Source organism: Accipiter gentilis, unplaced genomic scaffold (genome assembly GCF_929443795.1).
Source record: "Accipiter gentilis unplaced genomic scaffold, bAccGen1.1, whole genome shotgun sequence".
Lineage (NCBI taxonomy): Eukaryota > Metazoa > Chordata > Aves > Accipitriformes > Accipitridae > Astur > Astur gentilis.
The window spans coordinates 3,248,877-3,266,426 of NW_026060858.1; the positions used below are offsets into that span (position 1 = coordinate 3,248,877).

General features: G+C 57.9%; 1 protein-coding gene across 1 annotated transcript in view; it reads right to left on the minus strand.

The window, feature by feature from the left end:
- LOC126037000 (uncharacterized) overlaps nucleotides 1-16,935 on the minus strand; it is a 464,473-nt gene extending 447,538 nt beyond the window's left edge. Inside the window, exon 1 of the mRNA XM_049797214.1 lies at nucleotides 16,932-16,935. The gene's annotated coding sequence lies outside the window, so the exon portion shown is untranslated. The remainder of the gene's footprint in view (nucleotides 1-16,931) is intronic.
- Between the last annotated feature and the right edge of the window lie 615 nt (nucleotides 16,936-17,550).

Here is a 17,550-nt window from a genome sequence, read left to right on the forward strand (position 1 = left end):
ACATTCCTACCTGACCCTCCAGGCTAGGCCCGGTATCCCTACCTAATGCTCTGCGGTAGGCCTGGCCCCCTACCCGACAATCTGGGGTAGTACCGGTACACCCACTGGTACTCCGCGGTACTTTTGCTATACCCACCGGTACTCCTGGATTTTACCGGAACGTATTCTGGTGCATCGGGGTACACCTGCTGACCCTACGGGCGCCCCGCTTTACGCCCACCCTTCCTACCTGACCCGCCGGAGTAGACCCGGTATTCCTACCCGATGTTTCGAGGTAGAACCGGTTCCCCCACCAGTACTCTGGGGTTGGAACGGAACCCTTTGTGATGCGCCAGAGAACACCAGCTGTCCCTTGGTGCGCGCTGGACTAGACCCGGCCTCCCTACCGGACCCCACAGGTTAGACCCGGTATCCCTACCTGATGCTCCGCATTAGGCTTGGCACCCATGCCCGATCTTCTAGGGTAGTAGCGGTACCCCCACCGTTACTCTGCGGTAGTATCGGTACACCCACCGGTACTCCAGGGTAGTACCTGAACCCTTATTGGTTCACTGGGTTACTCCTGCTGACTTTACGGGTGCGCGGTATAGACCAGACATTCCTACCTGACCGACCGTGTTATGCCCGGTATCCCTACCTGATGCTCCGTCGTTGGCCTGGCACCCATACCTGATATTCTGGGGTAGTACCGGTACCCCCACCGGTACTCTGCAGTAGTATCGGTACACCCACCGGTACTCCAGGGTAGTACCTGAACCCTTACTGGTTCGCTGCAGTACACCTGCTGAACTTACGGGCGCGCGGTATAGACCAGACATTCCTACCTGACCCTCCAGGCTAGTCCCGGTATCCCTACCTGATGCTCTGCGGTAGGCCTGGCCCCCTACCCGACAATCTGGGTTAGTACCGGTACACCCACTGGTACTCCGCGGTAGTTTTGCTATACCCACCCGTACTCCTGGATTTTACCGGAACACTTACTGGTGCGCCGGGGTACACCTGCTGATCCTACGGGCGCCCCGCTTTACGCCCACCCTTCCTACCTGACCCGCCGGGTTAGTCCTGGTATCCCTACCCGATGTTTTGAGGTAGAACCCGTTCCCCCACCGGTACTCTGGTGTTGGAACGGAAACCTTTGTGATGCGCCAGAGAACACCAGCTGTCCCTTCGTGCGCGCTGGACTAGACCCGGCCTCCCTACCGGACCCCACAGGTTAGACCCGGTATCCCTACCTGATGCTCCGCATTAGGCTTGGCACCCATACCCGATGTTCTGGGTAGTAGCGGTATCCCCACCGTTACTCTGCGGTAGTATCGGTACACCCACCGCTACTCCGAGGTAGTACGTGAACCCTTACTGGTTCACTGGGTTACTCCAGCTGACTTTACAGGTGCGCGGTGTAGACCAGACATTCCTACCTGACCCTCCGTGTTAGGCCCGGTATCCCTACCTGATGCTCCATTGTTGGCCTGGCACCCCTAACCGATATGCTGGGGTAGTACCGGTACACCCACCAGTACTCTGCAGTAGTATCGGTACACCCACCGGTAATCCAGGGTAGTACCTGAACCCTTACTGGTTCTCTGCGGTACACCTACAGAACTTACGGGCCCACGGTATAGACTAGAAATTGCTACCTGACCCTCCAGGCTAGGCCCGGTATCCCTACCTGATGCTCCATTGTTGGCCTGGCACCCCTACCCGATATGCTGGGGTAGTACCGGTACCCCCACCGGTACTCTGCAGTAGTATCGGTACACCCACCGGTACTCCAGGGTAGTACCTGAACCCTTACTGGTTCGCTGCGATACACCTACAGAACTTACGGGACCGCGGTATAGACCAGACATTCCTACCTGACCCTCCAGGCTAGGCCCGGTATTCCTACCTAATGCTCTGCGGTAGGCCTGGCCCCCTACCCGACAATCTGGGGTAGTACCGGTACACCCACTGGTACTCCGCGGTACTTTTGCTATACCCACCGGTACTCCTGGATTTTACCGGAACGTATTCTGGTGCATCGGGGTACACCTGCTGACCCTACGGGCGCCCCGTTTTACGCCCACCCTTCCTACCTGACCCGCCGGAGTAGACCCGGTATTCCTACCCGAAGTTTCGAGGTAGAACCGGTTCCCCCACCAGTACTCTGGGGTTGGAACGGAACCCTTTGTGATGCGCCAGAGAACACCAGCTGTCCCTTCGTGCGCGCTGGACTAGACCTGGCCTCCGTACCGGACCCCAGAGGTTAGACCCGGTATCCCTACCTGATGCTCCGCATTAGGCTGGGCACCCATACCGGATGTTCTGGGGTAGTAGCGGTACCCCCACCGTTACTCTGCGGTAGTATCGGTACACCCACCGGTACTCCAGGGTAGTACCTGAACCCTTATTGGTTCACTGGGTTACTCCTGCTGAATTTACGGGTGCGCGGTATAGACCAGACATTCCTACCTGACCCACCGTGTTATGCCCGGTATCCCTACCTGATGCTCCGTCGTTGGCCTGGCACCCATACCTGATATTCTGGGGTAGTACCGGTACCCCCACCGGTACTCTGCAGTAGTATCGGTACACCCACCGGTACTCCAGGGTAGTACCTGAACCCTTACTGGTTCGCTGCAGTACACCTGCTGAACTTACGGGCGCGCGGTATAGACCAGACATTCCTACCTGACCCTCCAGGCTAGTCCCGGTATCCCTACCTGATGCTCTGCGGTAGGCCTGGCCCCCTACCCGACAATCTGGGTTAGTACCGGTACACCCACTGGTACTCCGCGGTAGTTTTGCTATACCCACCGGTACTCCTGGATTTTACCGGAACACTTACTGGTGCGCCGGGGTACACCTGCTGACCCTACAGGCGCCCCGCTTTACGCCCACCCTTCCTACCTGACCCGCCGGAGTAGGCCCGGTATACGTACCCTATGTTTCGAGGTAGAACCGGTGCACCCACCGGTACACTGGGGTTGGAACGGAACCCTTTGTGATGCGCCAGAGAACACCAGCTGTCCCTTGGTGCGCGCTGGACTAGACCCGGCCTCCCTACCGGACCCCACAGGTTAGACCCGGTATCCCTACCTGATGCTCCGCCTTATGCTTGGCACCCATACCCGATCTTCTGGGGTAGTAGCGGTACCCCCACCGTTACTCTGCGGTAGTATCGGTACACCCACCGGTACTCCAGGGTAGTACCTGAACACTTACTGGTTCGCTGCGGTACACCTGCTGAACTTACGGGCGCGCGGTATAGACCAGACATTCCTACATGACCCTGCAGGCTAGGCCCAGTATCCCTACCTATTGCTCTGCGGTAGGCCTGGCCCCCTACCCGACAATCTGGGTTAGTACCGGTAAACCCACTGGTACTCCGCGGTAGTTTTGCTATACCAACCGGTACTCCTGGATTTTACCGGAACAATTACTGGTGCGCCGGGGTACACCTGCTGACCCTACGGGCGCCCCGCTTTACGCCCACCCTTCCTACACGACCCGCCGGAGTAGACCCGGTATTCCTACCCGATGTTTCGAGGTAGAACCCGTTCCCCCACCAGTACTCTGGGGTTGGAACGGAACCCTTTGTGATGTGCCAGAGAACACCAGCTGTCCCTTCGTGCGCGCTGGACTAGACCCGGCCTCCCTACCGGACCCCACAGGTTAGACCCGGTATCCCTACCTGATGTTCCGCATTAGGCTTGGCACCCATACCCGATATTCTGGGGTAGTATCGGTACCCCCACCGTTACTCTACGGTAGTATCGGTACACCCACCGGTACTCCAGGGTAGTACCTGAACCCTTACTGGTTCGCTGCAGTACACCTGCTGAACGTACGGGGGCGCGGTATATACCAGACATTCCTACCTGACCCTCCAGGCTAGGACCGGTATCCCTACCTATTGCTCTGCGGTAGGCCTGGCCCCCTAGCCGACAATCTGAGTTAGTACCTGTACACCCACCGGTACTCCGAGGTAGTACGTGAACCCTTACTGGTTCACTGGGGTACACCTGCTGACATTACTGGCGCGCGGTATAGACCAGACATTCCTACCTAACCCTCCAGGCTAGGCCCGTTATCCCTAACTAATGCTCTGCGGTAGGCCTGGCCCCCTACCCGCCAATCTGGGTTAGTACCGGTACACCCACTGGTACTCCGCGGTAGTTTTGCCATACCCACCGGTACTCCTGGATTTTACCGGAACACTTACTGGTGCGCCGGGGTACACCTGCTGATCCTACGGGCGCACCGCTTTACGCCCACCCTTCCTACCTGACCCGCCGGAGTAGACCCGGTATTCCTACCCGATGTTTCGAGGTAGAACCGGTTCCCCCACCAGTACTCTGGGGTTGGAACGGAACCCTTTGTGATGCGCCAGAGAACACCAGCTGTCCCTTGGTGCGCGCTGGACTAGACCCGGCCTCCCTACCGGACCCCACAGGTTAGACCCGGTATCCCTACCTGATGCTCCGCATTAGGCTTGGCACCCATACCCGATCTTCTGGGGTAGTAGCGGTACCCCCACCGTTACTCTGCGGTAGTATCGGTACACCCATCGGTACTCCAGGGTAGTACCTGAACCCTTATTGGTTCACTGGGTTACTCCTGCTGACTTTACGGGTGCGCGGTATAGACCAGACATTCCTACCTGACCCACCGTGTTATGCTTGGTATCCCTACCTGATGCTCCGTTGTTGTCCTGGCACCCATACCTGATATTCTGGGGTAGTACCGGTACCCCCACCGGTACTCTGCAGTAGTATCGGTACACCCACCGGTACTCCAGGGTAGTACCTGAACCCTTACTGGTTCGCTGCAGTACACCTGCTGAACATACGGGCGCGCGGTATAGACCAGACATTCCTACCTGACCCTCCAGGCTAGTCCCGGTATCCCTACCTGATGCTCTGCGGTAGGCCTGGCCCCCTACCCAACAATCTCGGTTAGTACCGGTACACCCACTGGTACTCCGCGGTAGTTTTGCTATACCCACTGGTACTCCTGGATTGTACCGGAACACTTACTGGTGCGCCGGGGTACACCTGCTGACCCTACGGGCGCGCCGCTTTACTCCCACCCTTCCTACCTGACCCGCCGGCGTGGACCCGGTATTCCTACCCGATGTTTCGAGGTAGAACCGGTTCCCCCACCAGTACTCTGGGGTTGGAACGGAACCCTTTGTGATGCGCCAGAGAACACCAGCTGTCCCTTCGTGCGCGCTGGACTAGACCCGGCCTCCCTACCGGACCCCACAGGTTAGACCCGTATCCCTACCTGATGCTCCGCATTAGGCTTGGCACCCATAACCGATCTTCTGGGGTAGTAGAGGTACCCCCACCGTTACTCTGCGGTAGTATCGGTACACCCACCGGTACTCCGAGGTAGTACGTGAACCCTTACTGGTTCACTGGGGTACACCTGCTGACATTACTGGCGCGCGGTGTAGACCAGACATTCCTACCTGACCCTCCGTGTTAGGCCCGGTATCCCTACCTGATGCTCCGTTGTTGGCCTGGCACCCCTACCCGATATGCTGGGGTAGTACCGGTACCCCCACCGGTACTCTGCAGCAGTATCGGTACACCCACCGGTACTCCAGGGTAGTACCTGAACCCTTACTGGTTCGCTGCGGTACACCTACAGAACTTACGGGCCCGCGGTATAGACCAGAAATTCCTACCTCACCCTCCAGGCTAGGCCCGGTATCCCTACCTGATGCTCTGCGGTAGGCCTGGCCCCCTACCCGACAAATTGGGTTAGTACCGGTACACCCACTGGTACTCCGCGGTAGTTTTGCTATACCCACCGGTACTCCTGGATTTTACCGGAACACTTACTGGTGCGCCGGGGTACACCTGCTTACCCTACGGGCGCGACGCTTTACGCCCACACTTCCTACTTGACCCGCCGGAGTAGACCCGGTATTCCTACCCGATATTTCGAGGTAGAACCGTTTCCCCCACCAGTACTCTGGGGTAGGAACGGAACCCTTTGTGATGCGCCAGAGGACACCAGCTGTCCCTTCGTGCGCGCTGGACTAGACCCGGCCTCCCTACCGGACCCCACAGGTTAGACCCGGTATCCCTACCTGATGCTCCGCATTAGGCTTGGCACCCATACCCGATCTTCTGGGGTAGTAGCGGTACCCCCACCGTTACTCTGCAGTAGTATCGGTACACCCACCGGTACTCCAGGGTAGTACCTGAACCCTTACTGGTTCGCTGCGGTACACCTGCTGAACTTACGGGCCCGCGGTATAGACCAGACATTCCTACCTGACCCTCCAGGCTAGGCCCGGTATCCCTACCTGATGCTCTGCGGTAGGCCTGGCCCCCTACCCGACAATCTGGGTTAGTACCGGTACACCCACTGGTACTCCGCGGTAGTTTTGCTATACCCACCGGTACTCCTGGATTTTACCGGAACACTTCCTGGTGCGCCGGGGTACACTTGCTGACCCTACGGGCGCGCCGCTTTACGCCCACCCTTCCTACCTGACCCGCCGGAGTAGACCCGGTATTCCTACCCGATGTTTCGAGGTAGAACCCTTTCCCCCACCAGTACTCTGGGGTAGGAACGGAACCCTTTGTGATGCGCCAGAGAACACCAGCTGTCCCTTCGTGCGCGCTGGACTAGACCCGGCCTCCCTACCGGACCCCACAGGTTAGACCCGGTATCCCTACCTGATGCTCCGCATTAGGCTCCATTGTTGGCCTGGCACCCCTACCCGATCTTCTGCGGTAGTAGCGGTACCCCCACCGTTACTCCGCGGTAGTATCGGTACACCCACCGGTACTCCGAGGTAGTACGTGAACCCTTACTGTTTCACTGGGGTACACCTGCTGACATTACTGGCGCGCGGTGTAGACCAGACATTCCTACCTGACCCTCCGTGTTAGGCCCGGTATCCCTACCTGATGCTCCGTTGTTGGCCTGGCACCCATACCTGATATTCTGGGGTAGTACCGGTACCCCCACCGGTACTCTGCAGTAGTATCGGTACACCCACCGGTACTCCAGGGTAGTACCTGAACCCTTACTGGTTCGCTGCAGTACACCTGCTGAACTTACGGGCACGCGGTATAGACCAGACATTCCTACCTGACCCTCCAGGCTAGTCCCGGTATCCCTACCTGATGCTCTGCGGTAGGCCTGGCCCCCTACCCGACAATCTGGGTTAGTACAGGTACACCCACTGGTACTCCGCGGTAGTTTTCCTATACCAACCGGTACTACTGGATTGTACCGGAACAATTACTGGTGCGCCGGGGTACACCTGCTGACCCTACGGGCGCGCAGCTTTAATCCCACCCTTCCTACCTGACCCGCCGGAGTAGACCCGGTATTCCTACCCGATGTTTCGAGGTAGAACCCGTTCCCCCACCAGTACTCTGGGGTTGGAACGGAACCCTTTTTGATGCGCCAGAGAACACCAGCTGTCCCTTCATGCGCGCTGGACTAGACCCGGCCTCCCTACCGGACCCCAGAGGTTAGACCCGGTATCCCTACCTGATGCTCCGCATTAGGCTTGGAACACATACCCGATGTTCTGGGGTAGTAGCGGTACCCCCACCGCTACTCTGCGGTAGTATCGGTACACCCACCGGTACTCCGAGGTAGTACGTGAACCCTTACTGGTTCACTGGGGTACACCTGCTGACATTACTGGCGCGCGGTGTAGACCAGACATTCCTACCTGACCCTCCAGGCTAGGCCCGGTATCCCTACCTGATGCTCCATTGTTGGCCTGGAACCCCTACCCGATATGCTGGGGTAGTACCGGTACCCCAACCGGTACTCTGCAGTAGTATCGGTACACCCACCGGTACTCCAGGGTAGTACCTGAACCCTTACATGTGCGCTGCGGTACACCTACAGAACTTACTGGCCCGCGGTATAGACCAGAAATTCCTACCTCACCCTCCAGGTTAGACCCGGTATCCCTACCTGATGCTCCGCATTAGGCTTGGCACCCATACCCGATCTTCTGGGGTAGTAGCGGTATCCCCACCGTTACTCTGCGGTAGTATCGGTACACCCACCGGTACTCCGAGGTAGTACGTGAACCCTTACTGGTTCACTGGGGTACACCTGCTGACCCTACGGGCGCGCAGCTTTAATCCCACCCTTCCTACCTGACCCGCCGGAGTAGACCCGGTATTCCTACCCGATGTTTCGAGGTAGAACCCGTTCCCCCACCAGTACTCTGGGGTTGGAACGGAACCCTTTGTGATGCGCCAGAGAACACCAGCTGTCCCTTCATGCGCGCTGGACTAGACCCGGCCTCCCTACCGGACCCCACAGGTTAGACCCGGTATCCCTACCTGATGCTCCGCATTTGGCTTGGAACACATACCCGATGTTCTGGGGTAGTAGCGGTACACCCACCGCTACTCTGCGGTAGTATCGGTACACCCACCGGTACTCCGAGGTAGTACGTGAACCCTTACTGGTTCACTGGGTTACTCCAGCTGACTTTACAGGTGCGCGGTGTAGACCAGACATTCCTACCTGACCCTCCAGGCTAGACCCGGTATCCCTACCTAATGCTCTGCGGTAGGCCTGGCACCCTACCCGACAATCTGGGTTAGTACCGGTACACCCACTGGTACTCCGCGGTAGTTTTGCTAAACCCACCGGTACTCCTGGATTTTACCGGAACACTTACTGGTGCGCCGGGGTACACCTGCTGACCCTACAGGCGCCCCGCTTTACGCCCACCCTTCCTACCTGACCCGCCGGAGTAGGCCCGGTATACGTACCCTATGTTTCGAGGTAGAACCGGTGCACCCACCGGTACACTGGGGTTGGAACGGAACCCTTTGTGATGCGCCAGAGAACACCAGCTGTCCCTTGGTGCGCGCTGGACTAGACCCGGCCTCCCTACCGGACCCCACAGGTTAGACCCGGTATCCCTACCTGATGCTCCGCATTAGGCTTGGCACCCATACCCGATCTTCTGGGGTAGTAGCCGTACGCCCACCGTTTCTCTGCGGTAGTATCGGTACACCCACCGGTACTCCAGGGTAGTACCTGAACACTTACTGGTTCGCTGCGGTACACCTGCTGAACTTACGGGACCGCGGTATAGACCAGACATTCCTACCTGACCCTCCGTGTTAGGCCCGGTATCCCTACCTGATGCTCCATTGTTGTCGTGGCACCCATACCTGATATTCTGGGGTAGTACCGGTACCCCCACCGGTACTCTGCAGTAGTATCGGTACACCCACCGGTACTCCAGGGTAGTACCTGAACACTTACTGGTTCGCTGCAGTACACCTGCTGAACTTACGGGCGCGCGGTATAGACCAGAAATTCCTACCTCACCCTCCAAAATAGGTCCGGTATCCCTACCTGATGCTTTGCGGTAGGCCTGGCCCCCTACCCGATAATCTGGGTTAGTACAGGTACACCCACTGGTACTCCGCGGTAGTTTTGCTATACCAACCGGTACTCCTGGATTGTACCGGAACAATTACTGGTGCGCCGGGGTACACCTGCTGACCCTACGGGCGCGCAGCTTTACGCCCACCCTTCCTACCTGACCCGCCGGAGTAGACCCGGTATCCCTACCCGATGTTTCGAGGTAGAACCCGTTCCCCCACCAGTACTCTGGGGTTGGAACGGAACCCTTTGTGATGCGCCAGAGAACACCAGCTGTCCCTTCGTGCGCGCTGGACTAGACCCGGCCTCCCTACCGGACCCCAGAGGTTAGACCCGGTATCCCTACCTGATGCTCCGCATTAGGCTTGGCACCCATACCCGATCTTCTGGGGTAGTAGCGGTATCCCCACCGTTACTCTGCGGTAGTATCGGTACACCCACCGGTACTCCGAGGTAGTACGTGAACCCTTACTGGTTCACTGGGTTACTCCAGCTGACTTTACAGGTGCGCGGTGTAGACCAGACATTCCTACCTGACCCTCCGTGTTAGGCCCGGTATCCCTACCTGATGCTCCGTTGTTGGCCTGGCACCCATTCCTGATATTCTGGGGTAGTACCGGTACCCCCACCGGTACTCTGCAGTAGTATCGGTACACCCACCGGTACTCCAGGGTAGTAGCTGAACCCTTACTGGTTCTCTGCGGTACACCTGCTGAACTTACGGGCCCGCGGTATAGACCAGACATTCCTACCTGACCCTCCAGGCTAGACCCGGTATCCCTACCTAATGCTCTGCGGTAGGCCTGGCACCCTACCCGACAATCTGGGTTAGTACCGGTACACCCACTGGTACTCCGCGGTAGTTTTGCTAAACCCACCGGTACTCCTGGATTTTACCGGAACACTTACTGGTGCGCCGGGGTACACCTGCTGACCCTACAGGCGCCCCGCTTTACGCCCACCCTTCCTACCTGACCCGCCGGAGTAGGCCCGGTATACGTACCCTATGTTTCGAGGTAGAACCGGTGCACCCACCGGTACTCTGGGGTTGGAACGGAACCCTTTGTGATGCGCCAGAGAACACCAGCTGTCCCTTGGTGCGCGCTGGACTAGACCCGGCCTCCCTACCGGACCCCACAGGTTAGACCCGGTATCCCTACCTGATGCTCCGCCTTATGCTTGGCACCCATACCCGATCTTCTGGGGTAGTAGCGGTACCCCCACCGTTACTCTGCGGTAGTATCGGTACACCCACCGGTACTCCAGGGTAGTACCTGAACCCCTACTGGTTCGCTGCGGTACACCTGCTGAACTTACGGGCCCGCGGTATAGACCAGACATTCCTACCTGACCCTCCGTGTTAGGCCCGGTATCCCTACCTGATACTCCATTGTTGGCCTGGCACCCATACCTGATATTCTGGGGTAGTACCGGTACCCCCACCGGTACTCTGCAGTAGTATCGGTACACCCACCGGTACTCCAGGGTAGTACCTGAACCCTTACTGGTTCGCTGCAGTACACCTGCTGAACTTACAGGCGCGCGGTATAGACCAGACATTCCTACATGACCCTGCAGGCTAGGCCCAGTATCCCTACCTATTGCTCTGCGGTAGGCCTGGCCCCCTACCCGACAATCTGGGTTAGTACCGGTAAACCCACTGGTACTCCGCGGTAGTTTTGCTATACCAACCGGTACTCCTGGATTTTACCGGAACAATTACTGGTGCGCCGGGGTACACCTGCTCACCCTACGGGCGCCCCGCTTTACGCCCACCCTTCCTACACGACCCGCCGGAGTAGACCCGGTATTCCTACCCGATGTTTCGAGGTAGAACCCGTTCCCCCACCAGTACTCTGGGGTTGGAACGGAACCCTTTGTGATGTGCCAGAGAACACCAGCTGTCCCTTCGTGCGCGCTGGACTAGACCCGACCTCCCTACCGGACCCCACAGGTTAGACCCGGTATCCCTACCTGATGTTCCGCATTAGGCTTGGCACCCATACCCGATATTCTGGGGTAGTATCGGTACCCCCACCGTTACTCTACGGTAGTATCGGTACACCCACCGGTACTCCAGGGTAGTACCTGAACCCTTACTGGTTCGCTGCAGTACACCTGCTGAACGTACGGGGGCGCGGTATATACCAGACATTCCTACCTGACCCTCCAGGCTAGGCCCGGTATCCCTACCTATTGCTCTGCGGTAGGCCTGGCCCCCTAGCCGACAATCTGAGTTAGTACCTGTACACCCACCGGTACTCCGAGGTAGTACGTGAACCCTTACTGGTTCACTGGGGTACACCTGCTGACATTACTGGCGCGCGGTATAGACCAGACATTCCTACCTAACCCTCCAGGCTAGGCCCGTTATCCGTACCTAATGCTCTGCGGTAGGCCTGGCCCCCTACCCGCCAATCTGGGTTAGTACCGGTACACCCACTGGTACTCCGCGGTAGTTTTGCCATACCCACCGGTACTCCTGGATTTTACCGGAACACTTACTGGTGCGCCGGGGTACACCTGCTGATCCTACGGGCGCACCGCTTTACGCCCACCCTTCCTACCTGACCCGCCGGAGTAGACCCGGTATTCCTACCCGATGTTTCGAGGTAGAACCGGTTCCCCCACCAGTACTCTGGGGTTGGAACGGAACCCTTTTTGATGCGCCAGAGAACACCAGCTGTCCCTTGGTGCGCGCTGGACTAGACCCGGCCTCCCTACCGGACCCCACAGGTTAGACCCGGTATCCCTACCTGATGCTCCGCATTAGGCTTGGCACCCATACCCGATCTTCTGGGGTAGTAGCGGTACCCCCACCGTTACTCTGCGGTAGTATCGGTACACCCATCGGTACTCCAGGGTAGTACCTGAACCCTTATTGGTTCACTGGGTTACTCCTGCTGACTTTACGGGTGCGCGGTATAGACCAGACATTCCTACCTGACCCACCGTGTTATGCTTGGTATCCCTACCTGATGCTCCGTTGTTGTCCTGGCACCCATACCTGATATTCTGGGGTAGTACCGGTACCCCCACCGGTACTCTGCAGTAGTATCGGTACACCCACCGGTACTCCAGGGTAGTACCTGAACCCTTACTGGTTCGCTGCAGTACACCTGCTGAACATACGGGCGCGCGGTATAGACCAGACATTCCTACCTGACCCTCCAGGCTAGTCCCGGTATCCCTACCTGATGCTCTGCGGTAGGCCTGGCCCCCTACCCAACAATCTCGGTTAGTACCGGTACACCCACTGGTACTCCGCGGTAGTTTTGCTATACCCACGGGTACTCCTGGATTGTACCGGAACACTTACTGGTGCGCCGGGGTACACCTGCTGACCCTACGGGCGCGCCGCTTTACTCCCACCCTTCCTACCTGACCCGCCGGCGTGGACCCGGTATTCCTACCCGATGTTTCGAGGTAGAACCGGTTCCCCCACCAGTACTCTGGGGTTGGAACGGAACCCTTTGTGATGCGCCAGAGAACACCAGCTGTCCCTTCGTGCGCGCTGGACTAGACCCGGCCTCCCTACCGGACCCCACAGGTTAGACCCGTATCCCTACCTGATGCTCCGCATTAGGCTTGGCACCCATAACCGATCTTCTGGGGTAGTAGAGGTACCCCCACCGTTACTCTGCGGTAGTATCGGTACACCCACCGGTACTCCGAGGTAGTACGTGAACCCTTACTGGTTCACTGGGGTACACCTGCTGACATTACTGGCGCGCGGTGTAGACCAGACATTCCTACCTGACCCTCCGTGTTAGGCCCGGTATCCCTACCTGATGCTCCGTTGTTGGCCTGGCACCCCTACCCGATATGCTGGGGTAGTACCAGTACCCCCACCGGTACTCTGCAGCAGTATCGGTACACCCACCGGTACTCCAGGGTAGTACCTGAACCCTTACTGGTTCGCTGCGGTACACCTACAGAACTTACGGGCCCGCGGTATAGACCAGAAATTCCTACCTCACCCTCCAGGCTAGGCCCGGTATCCCTACCTGATGCTCTGCGGTAGGCCTGGCCCCCTACCCGACAATCTGGGTTAGTACCGGTACACCCACTGGTACTCCGCGGTAGTTTTGCTATACCCACCGGTACTCCTGGATTTTACCGGAACACTTACTGGTGCGCCGGGGTACACCTTTTTACCCTACGGGCGCGACGCTTTACGCCCACACTTCCTACTTGACCCGCCGGAGTAGACCCGGTATTCCTACCCGATGTTTCGAGGTAGAACCGGTTCCCCCACCAGTACTCTGGGGTAGGAACGGAACCCTTTGTGATGCGCCAGAGGACACCAGCTGTCCCTTCGTGCGCGCTGGACTAGACCCGGCCTCCCTACCGGACCCCACAGGTTAGACCCGGTATCCCTACCTGATGCTCCGCATTAGGCTTGGCACCCATACCCGATCTTCTGGGGTAGTAGCGGTACCCCCACCGTTACTCTGCGGTAGTATCGGTACACCCACCGGTACTCCGAGGTAGTACGTGAACCCTTACTGGTTCACTGGGGTACACCTGCTGACATTACTGGCGCGCGGTGTAGACCAGACATTCCTACCTGACCCTCCGTGTTAGGCCCGGTATCCCTACCTGATGCTCCATTGTTGGCCTGGCACCCCTACCCGATATGCTGGGGTAGTACCGGTACCCCCACCGGTACTCTGCAGCAGTATCGGTACACCCACCGGTACTCCAGGGTAGTACCTGAACCCTTACTGGTTCGCTGCGGTACACCTGCTGAACTTACGGGCCCGCGGTATAGACCAGACATTCCTACCTGACCCTCCAGGCTAGGCCCGGTATCCCTACCTGATGCTCTGCGGTAGGCCTGGCCCCCTACCCGACAATCTGGGGTAGTACCGGTACACCCACTGGTACTCCGCGGTAGTTTTGCTATACCCACCGGTACTCCTGGATTTTACCGGAACACTTCCTGGTGCGCCGGGGTACACTTGCTGACCCTACGGGCGCGCCGCTTTACGCCCACCCTTCCTACCTGACCCGCCGGAGTAGACCCGGTATTCCTACCCGATGTTTCGAGGTAGAACCCGTTCCCCCACCAGGACTCTGGGGTAGGAACGGAACCCTTTGTGATGCGCCAGAGAACACCAGCTGTCCCTTCGTGCGCGCTGGACTAGACCCGGCCTCCCTACCGGACCCCACAGGTTAGACCCGGTATCCCTACCTGATGCTCCGCATTAGGCTCCATTGTTGGCCTGGCACCCCTACCCGATCTTCTGCGGTAGTAGCGGTACCCCCACCGTTACTCCGCGGTAGTATCGGTACACCCACCGGTACTCCGAGGTAGTACGTGAACCCTTACTGGTTCACTGGGGTACACCTGCTGACATTACTGGCGCGCGGTGTAGACCAGACATTCCTACCTGACCCTCCGTGTTAGGCCCGGTATCCCTACCTGATGCTCCATTGTTGGCCTGGCACCCCTACCCGATATGCTGGGGTAGTACCGGTACACCCACTGGTACTCCGCGGTACTTTTGCTATACCCACCGGTACTCCTGGATTGTACCGGAACACTTCCTGGTGCGCCGGGGTACACCTGCTGACCCTACGGGTGCGCCGCTTTACGCCCACCCTTCCTACCTGACCCGCCGGAGTAGACCCGGTATTCCTACCCGATGTTTCGAGGTAGAACCCGTTCCCCCACCAGTACTCTGGGGTAGGAACGGAACCCTTTGTGATGTGTAGACATTCGTCTGATCACCCCGTGGGACTCGGCACAGGGTCCACCATACCCTGGGCCACAGAGCACTGACACCAATATGAGGATGCTGCAAATGGCGTTTATTCAACTGCGTCACGCCCTTATATACTGTCTGTCGGTCATCCCGCCTCCCTTAACCCTTCTCTTTCCGTACATCGCGAGATCTTCCGAGCGCCAATCCCTACAAGTCCCCCCTCACTATGGCGGATGACCGACGGTACAAACTCTGCGTTACAGCTGTAAGTGATCCCACCACCTCATGGTAATTCGTGTACTGGTGGGTACCCGCACTCTGTATAAAGAGTTTCCGCACGCAAACAGTCAGTGCTGGTATCCCACAACAAACCATAATAACCACCACCAAAAGGATTCCAAATAGGGTCAACGTTTTTCAGTCAATCAAAGACAGGAGCCATTGCCAGGTCGACGAGAGGAGATTGTCAAGCCACTGTCACCTGCCTCCTGTAATTGATTGGCTTTGTCTAAAAGCATATCATAGTCCCCTGCTTATGGGGTACACACAGCGGTTGCTGTAAAGTGGATCTGCGGTGTTCAAAACATCGGTCACACCATTTGATGCTCGGCTGGTGCGTCTCCAGAGTTGTTGTCCACAGCGGTCATACTTGGTAAGCACCCAAAGGTCACAGCGACCACAGTGCAGGTACTTAGACGATCTTCTGAACGGCATCCTGCAAAATAACTCACAACAAATCGTTATTGACTGAGGTCTGGTTTCAACCACCGTGACGGCACCCAGCGCACACGTGAGTCTGGGTGCTCTGATGATTGTACTGCAGCATACCCTCTTCCCTGTGTCACCAAGCGCCTCCCACCTTCCCACTTTCCTGTTTCTGGGTCTTTCTTGTTGGGTCTCAACTAGTGCTGCTTGTAATCTGTTTGTCCAAGCTTCTTTCTAAATCAAGAAAAAGGTGTGAGTCAAAATCTTACTGCAAAACTGTCGCGAATCCCAGGGAGTCAGTGAACCTGAAAAAACCACATCTAAAAGAGAGTCTGTCATGGGATGTCCTAAGCCGTAATCATCCACGGTCTTCTTCACTTGTTGCAAAAGCTTGCTATCTAACGGAGACCACTCCACCCCTACACCACCTGGACCAGCTCGGACTGGGCAAACTAAAGGGGGTCCTTCAAAACGTATGCCGTCCATAACACATTCCTTTGCTACAATTTTCCAGTCTGGCAACGTGACCTTCGGTGAATCGGGAACTCCTTTCTGTTCCCCAGCTGCTTGTAGCAGCTGCCGCTGTTGCTTCACCTGCTCCTGCATCTCCTCTACTACCCGCTGCAACATCTGCAGCGGATCTGTAGCTGGGTCGGGCGCAGGTATTAAAGGCATAGGCGTTGCCTTTTCACTGGCTGCTGCCGACTGCGCCTTACAGCCGGAGATAGCCTTTTGTTTTACCGCTGCGTGCGGCGGACGACAGCGGTTTCCGCCCACCAGTTGCCACGCCTCCTCTAACCGTTGAGCCGACCCCTCGATTGAGTCCGGCCCACTCTCTTCCTCTTCCGCTACGCGTGGAAGAGGGAGTGTCCTGACTTTCCTTCCTCCTTCCTTTGGCCGTGCTCCGCCTCTCCCGACCTCCGGAGAGACATCCGGGGAGAAAGCGGATGTCGGCGCCATCTTAGGGTGAGCTTGTGGCGCGGTTCGCAAAACACGTCCCGGCACCCAATCCTCCGGATCATACAGGGGAACCGCTCCCTCCTCTACCTGCTCCTTTTCTGATCCCTTCATCACCGCCCTCTCCGCCTCCTCTAGTCTCTGCTTCTCCTTCTCCCGTCTCCTTTGCTCCGCCACGGGTTCCTCTGCCTCCTGAATTAACTGTCGCTCTTTCTCCCGCTCCTCCTCTCTCACCCGTTCACGCTCCCGTTCAAACTCCTCCCAAGGGTATCCCGGTGGTTCGGCCGGTGCCGACGGCTGCACTGGGAGCACCAGAGGCGTCTGCTCCGCTACCTCCGTCAGCCCTTCTGTCCGCGCCTCCCCATCCGCCTGCACGCCCCGATCCGCCTGCGCGTGCATCAATCTCTTTGCTTCCTTCCATGTTAAGCCCTCCTCCCGCACTTTCCTGAAAATCGCCCTAATCCGCCCCCACGTCTTTAACTCCGGACCATGCTGCGTCGCCATAGCCCGTTCCGCTAAAGCCGCGGTGCATTTCGGCCAGCACTCAGGAGACAATATGTCCCCCGGGCGCTCTATCGCTTCCTCTTTCAGGAGCCGCTCTAGGCAAGCTTTCGCTTCTTTTTGTCCCATAGGGATTTTTACCTCTCTAGAGCATGAGTCCAACACCTTCAGGACTCCTTCCATGCCTGGCCAGGCCTTCGATTACGCCCCGCGTAATCCGCCGATGTCCAATCACGTCGGGGTCACCACTTGTAGACATTCGTCTGATCACCCCGTGGGACTCGGCACAGGGTCC